Here is a 7,283-nt window from a genome sequence, read left to right as displayed (position 1 = left end):
CACTACTCTATTTAAAATAATGATAATAAGTCACTTAAAGATTTTTGCCATAATGCAGACTGAAGAGAGATAAAGAGAGAGAGATTAGGCTAAAGTATTATTAAGCTAAAAAAGCCAAAGAAAAGGCTTGTTATTCTTACAGAACAGATCAGAATCTTGTTCTTGAAAAAGAAAATCTTCAAGTACTATCCATTTGTAGTGTTAGAGTAAGCCCTTCCTTAATTCCAAAAGCATATATTAAGTATTTATGCCAAATTCCATTTTATTTGCATTGCTAGGGCTTGAAAGCAGGACCTTGTGCATACTAGCTAAGCACTGTTTCAACAACATCCCCAGCTCCAAACTCCATTCTGACCACTGAAAATATAAAGTAAACAGTTCCAGCTGTCTGGAGACTTGTTAACTTGGCAAATATTAACTGGCACCACCTGCAATTACATTGTTTCTTTTAGGTCCAAAATGGTAAGATGTCAGCATATATGTAAACAAAATATGCAATAAATAAGATGTGACAAGGTGCTCTGATCTTGACAAAGTGGTTATCCTGCCCAGGGCAAGCAGTGGAGACTGCTTCAGAAAAGATGGTATCTGTACCAAGTTCAGAGAACAGTTCACTCAGGAAGCAAAGATAATGAGGGCATCAGAAATAGGAAACAGCATGTGCAGAGTGGTTGAACCAAGAAAGAGCCTAACACATGTGGGAAACTGCAAGCAGTTCAGATTTCACACAGTTGGAATGCCCGGTAAGTTAAGAGTGAAAAGAGACAGGCAGGCAAGAAAGTTGAGAGCAGATTGTGGAAGATTGGATGTCTCGCATAAAAGCTTGATTTATTTGAGATTGGGGATGTGCCATCCAAGAAGTAGCAAGGCAATCTGAGTTCAGAAAGACATGATTAGTAAAGCCTGGAGGTGTGGCTCAAGTGCCAGAGCTCCAGCCTAGCAAGTGTGGGACTTTGAGTTCAAAGCCCACTACTGACCAATAAAAGCAAACAAGCAAACAAAAGGAACAGAGAGAAAAAATATTATTTCCATGCATATTTGTCTTTTACCATTTTAAATCTTACAATGATAGTGGACAAATTATAATGTATATAATACTGTACTGTATAAAGTTTATAATAATACAAATTTTGTATACTGTAGACTAAACTGTGTACCCTAAAAATCAGTGTCTAAATTCTAACCCCCAGTTCTCAGAATGTAACTTTATTTGATATAGGGTCATTAAAGATGTAATTGGCTAAAAAGAGGTTGACTTAAAATGGAGTAAGGTAGACCTTTTATCTGATATGACTAGTACTCTTATAAAAAGGAGAACTTGGGACACATGCATAAATAAGGGAAACATCACTTGAAGATAAAAGGCAGAGATTCAGTTGATGTGTTTACAAAAATTCTAGGTTGCCAGCACACCCTCAAGCAAAAGGAGAGACAGCAACACATTCTTCCTAACACGGCACACCAATGTCTTGATCCCAGTTGGAGCCCCCAAAACTATGAGACAATGAATTTCTGTTATTTAAGCTATGTGCTTTGTGGTACTTAATTACAATCACCCTAACAGAGTAATTCATGGCCAAAAAGGTACAGACTTGGTTTATGTTTTTAAGAGTCCAAAGTATTTGTGCTCTACCTTTAGTCTGTCTCTCTATTCAATAATTTAACTTTCTGGACATCACAGTTCATATTCTACTTTTTAAAGCCATTATAATGGATAAACAATTTGTTCCTGGCTAAGGGTTTAAGTCAGTGGTAGGGTGTGCACTTAGTCTGTGTAAGGCCCTGGGTTGAGTCTTCAAAAAATTCATTTGTGTTGACATTTACCTTAAAGGAAAAGGGGATTAGCAAGTAGTCTGCTCTTAGCTTAAAATAGTGATATGCAATAGTTTCAGAGAGAAAGGTTTTTGTTTCATTTGTTTATATCTTAAAGGATCATTTAACCCCATTAAGCAGAAAGGGGAGTCAAAATCAGTGGATATGGCTGCAGTGGGGATGGCTACAATGGATTTGGTAATGATGGTAGCAATTTTGGAGGTGTTGGAAGCTACAATGATTTTGGCAATTACAACAATCAGTCTTCAAATTTTGGACCCATGAAGGGAGGAAACTTTGAAGGCAGAAGCTCTGGCTTCTGGTGATGGAGGCCAATAATTCGCCAAACCACGAAACCAAGATGGCTATGGCGGTTCCAGCAGCAGCAGCAGTAGCTATGGCAGTGGCAGAGGTTTTAATTATTGCCAGGAAACAAAGTTTAGCAGGAGAGGAGAGCCAGAGAAGTGACAAGGAAGCTACAGGTTACAACAGATTTGTGAACTCAGCCAAGCACAGTGGTGGCAGGGCCTAGCTGCTACAAAGAAGACATGTTTTAGACAATACTCATGGACTCGAGTCCATGTGTATTTGTGACTAATTGTATAACAGGTTATTTTAATTTCTGTTCTGTGGAAAGTGTAAAGCATTCCAACAAAAGGGTTTTAATGTTGACTTTTTTTTCTTTTTTTGCACTCATGCTGTTGATTGCTAAATGTAATAGTCTGATCATGATGCTGAATAAATGTGTCTTTAAAAAAAATGCTACTAACCTACTTTCATGGAACTTAGGCTTTGAGTTGCTATCTAGTAGTGGAGCAGTTTTATAAGAATCTGTTTGGACCTCTTTAATTTGATCCCCTTGGTGGCCAACATAGCAGCCTGTGACCACATATTCAAGAATGTGATGTCTATGGCATCATAAATACATACTTTGCTATAAGGGATTATCAGTGCTCTTACTACTTTTTAATACTTTTTGTTTTTTCTCATTTAAATATTCCTTTGCTACCTTTGGACTCTGATAGACCCAAAAAACTGTTTCTCCAGTTCAATATGTGTGGATCTTTTTCATCACCATGGCTTATAATCAAATTTTATTCTAAACTGATAAATATTTAGTTTGTTTTTTGTTTTTGTTTTTGTTTTTTTGGCCAGTCCTGGAGCTTGGACTCAGGGCCTGAGCACTGTCCCTGGCTTCTTTTTGCTCACGGCTACTAGCACTCTGCCACTTGAGCCACGGCGCCACTTCTGGCCGTTTTCTGTATATGTGGTGCTGGGGAATTGAACCCAGGGCCTCATGTATAGGAGGCAAGCACTCTTGCCACTAGGCCATATCCCCAGCCCCTGATAAATATTTGGAACTATATCAACTTTGGTATGTTTAGAATGTTTTAAAAGCCAGCACTATATGAGAATGTTTGGCTTACCATTGAAATCCTTCCGAATTCAGGTTTCTGTATTTGTAGTACCTATCAACAAGCTCATTTCTCCAATTTAACAGAACAAGAATCTCAATTCAGAAACTCTTCTATTTACTGAAGGGTACACTTAAGAGACAAAAGTAGGAAAACAGTATGATTACAATAAAATATAGGTACAGTTTTCATTCTTTTAGCAAATAAGTTACTGAGCTCATACCATGTGCTAGCAATACATTGTGTATGAAACTCTCATTGTATAGCAATGAGCTTAATGAACATAGTCTTGGCTCCATGAAGTAGATGATAATGTATTTCACATATGATACCTGTTGAAGAGGAAATAATTATACAATGGGAATAAAACATACTTTAAAAGGAATAGATGTGAAAAGTATTATAAACGGAGTGTGGTTTGTGCTTTGAAGACCGTAAGATAGGAGATAGAACATTTTGAAGAATGAGACCTGAATTTCCTTGAGGAAAGATTTTTTTCTCTTTTACAACAACATATGTTACATAGTAGTACAGCTGCATTTGTATATGACTGAATAATATTTGTATAGCTGAGATTTAGCCAACACAGTTGGAGAATTAAGGGCCAATAGTCTTCAAGTAATAGTGTAGACTGAAAGAACAACCAGGCCATCTCCAAACAATAGTAGTGAATTACTCTACTCCAAGATAAAACTTATGCAGACACTCCTGCAGGGCAAGACATATAGACATGCGAACAAACTGCAGTATCTCCAGAGTTCTGGCTACTGAGAAATGGTTAATTGCATAAAGGTTGATTTGCATGTTAATATAGAACATGGGATGCTAATGGTAATTATTAAGATATAGCCATCAAGGTGTGAGAAACTTCTTAAAATTAGTCACCTGCAAAGAAACAAATGTAAGCAAAAGCTTTTGAGATTGTCTTTTAAAATGAAAGAGAAGGGCTGGGAATATGGCCTAGTGGTAGAGTGCTTGCCTCACATACATGAAGCCCTGGGTTCGATTCTTAAGCACATATGTAGAAAAAGCTGGAAGTAGCACTGTGGCTTAAGTGGTAGAGTGCTGGTCTTGAGCAAAAAGAAGCCAGGGACAGTGCTCAGGCCCTGAGTTCAAGTCCCAAACTGGTATAACTGAATGAATGAATGAATGAATGAATGAATGAGAAAGAGAAGCTAGCCAGCTATTCAGGACACTGAGATCTTAAGATCATGGTTCAAACCAACCTGGGCAGGAAACTCTGTAAGACTCTTACCTCTGATTAACTACCAAAAAGCTTAAAGGGGGCTGTGGCTCAAAGTGGTAGAGTATTAGCCATGAGCACAAAAGCTCAGAGATAGTGCCCAATGTCCTGAGTTCAAGCTCCAGGATGGGCACAAAGAGAGAGAGAGAGAGAGAGAGAGAGAGAGAGATCACAAAGGAGCTAAGCATTTTTGCAGCAAAGCAAGTCCTAAGCAGTTCATACCTACCCGGCAGAGAATACACCAGTCTTTTCAAGGATAGAAAAATATCCTTGTTAGATGGAGCAGCCTATTTCTTTTTCAGCTCTGACAGAATATAACATTCTCTTTACCTGAGAGCCAATCATGATACTTTTGTTTGTGTGGGGCTGAGAATCGAATTCAGGCTTGTAACAGGCTAAACGCATGCTCTAGGAGCTGTTCCCCAGGCCCTTTTTAAGTGTTGAGTGAAATTAGCAAGACACAAGTGTATGTGCATGAACACTTGTGGTAGGTAGCTCACAACTACCCAGGAGTCTAAAATCCATAGGAAGCCAGCTGGGCAGAAAATTGTTGAGATCCCATCTCCAAAATCACCAGCTAAAAGCATGGTTCCAGGGACTGGGAATATGGCTTAGCAGTAGAGTGCTTGCCTGGCATGCACGAAGCCCTGAGTTTGATTTCTCAGTACCACATAAACAGAAGAAGCCAGAAGTGGTTCAGTTTAAGGTTTCCACAGTCTTTTACTCTGGACTTCTAAATTTTTCAGGGTTCTTTTCATCATTAATCCAATAACTTAACTGATTTATCTAAACCACATTGGGGAACCATTTCTTCACATATGTACAGCTAATCATTCATCATTCTTGAATTTCTTACATTTGACTGAACATGCCCAATTTCTAACTGTTCTAATTTCACAAGTCTTTAATCAGTTGCTGTTCTCTCCTGAACATGACATGTAAAATGAAATGTAGTGGTTCCAACTGAAGCCAGTCCAATGCCAAATAAAGCAATAATATTTATTCCCTCCCTTTACATACATAAGGTCTTAATACAATCCTATAAAGATTGTCTCTTATTTCAACATAGAGAAGACTCATTCAGCCAAGCTCCTGCGACTTTCTCCTATAATCCTAGCTACTCAGGAGGCTCAAATCTGAGGGTCACAGTTCAAAGCCAGCCTGAATAGGAAAGTCTGTGAGACTCTTCCAAACAAGTATAATTTTTTTTTTAAATGCCAGAAGTGAAGCTGTGGCTCAAAACTGGTATAGTAAAAGCAGCTCTAAGACAGCACTCAGGCCCTGAGTTCAAGCCCCAAGACTGGCTCTCTTTCTCTTGTTCTTGCGTATGTGCATGCGAGCGCATGTGCACACACACGAGAAGACTCATCCAACTTGCCACTATAATTGCTGGATCAAACTTGGCTTTGTTTCATATGACTGTCTTAGCTGGCATTTCCACATACTGGTTCAAGTAATTCAGGGGTACATAGTAAATTAAATGTCAAATTCATAGAGTTTCATCCATATACTTTTTCTTGAAATATTATCCTGCAAACAACTGGTACAAATGTGAATTTAATTCTTGGAGGTCTTAAAAACTAAGATACCCCCATTATGATTCAGAGTACTTTTGTGGAAACTGAGAAGGAAGGTCCTGTGGAAGGAAAATTTTGCTAAAGACTGTAGGAGAACCAGGCTGACTTTGTCTTCTATCAGATTTGTTTGTAAGCAATGGAAGCAATTTCAGCTAACCTAAACAAAGGTGAATTTGTTGGGAAAATACAGAGAATTTCGTTTACCTACAGAACCATGCTGAGGAACTGAAAAACACTCCAAAAAGAAAATTAAAATAAAAAAAAAAAAACCAGCCATCTCAGACATGTCTGAAGAAGAGTTGTCATCTAGTTGTTGGGATTGTTCTTTGGTTTTTCCTCAGTAACTCCTTATTCTAATTCTTAGACTCTGAAAGTATGGCTCTGTGGAGGATTTGAGAAGGATAAAGCACACCTGGTGTCTTTTAGAAAATTGTAATCTAGGAAAAGAAATACATAGCAATTCTACACGTTTAGGGCAACCATTTATTTTTAGATTCAAGTAGGGTTAAATCTTAGATCATTCATCGGTCTTCATATAACTAGAATGAATGAATGAGCTTTGACTTTCAAAAAAGTTCTTCATTTTCTCATGAGATTCTGCTGTCAGGTAGAGTGGCTCCATTGGTGTTTGAGATCTGTCTGTCCCTGGTTGAGTCCTACAGTGAACAAGCTCATATGTGGCTCCTGCCACAAAACTCTGCAAATGTCATATTACTCTTCATCATATTCTTGTTCATCTTGTCATTTTGTGCTATGCCAAAAATGCCCACAGTGTAGCTTAAGTTCATGTTCATTCTTATTCCAGTTAACTGGAAGGTAGCAATGGAATTTGTGCACTTTTCATGCAAAGAAACGGATTCTTTGTATTGTTTCATACTAACAAAAACAAGAACAAAAAAGGAAACCCTGTTTTTCTCTGGCCATAAAGGAAATGTAAATCAAAACAACACTGAGATTGCATCTTACTGTTTGTTTTTTGCCAGTCCTGGGGACTGAACTCAGGGCCTAAGCACTGTCCCTGGCTTCTTTTTGCTCAAGGCTAGCACTCTACCACTTGAGCCACAGCGCCACTTCTGGATTTTTCTATATATGTGGTGCTGAGGAATCAAACCCAGGGCTTCATGTATATGAGGCGAGCACTTTGCCACTAGGCCATATTCCCAGCCCGATTGCATCTTACTGTAGTTAAGAATGGCCATCTTCAATAATATGAATGACAAATACTACTGGGGATGT

Source organism: Perognathus longimembris, chromosome 2, assembly GCF_023159225.1.
Source record: "Perognathus longimembris pacificus isolate PPM17 chromosome 2, ASM2315922v1, whole genome shotgun sequence".
NCBI lineage: Eukaryota > Metazoa > Chordata > Mammalia > Rodentia > Heteromyidae > Perognathus > Perognathus longimembris.
The sequence above is the reverse complement of the archived record's forward strand: the minus strand, read 5'-3'. Positions refer to the sequence as shown.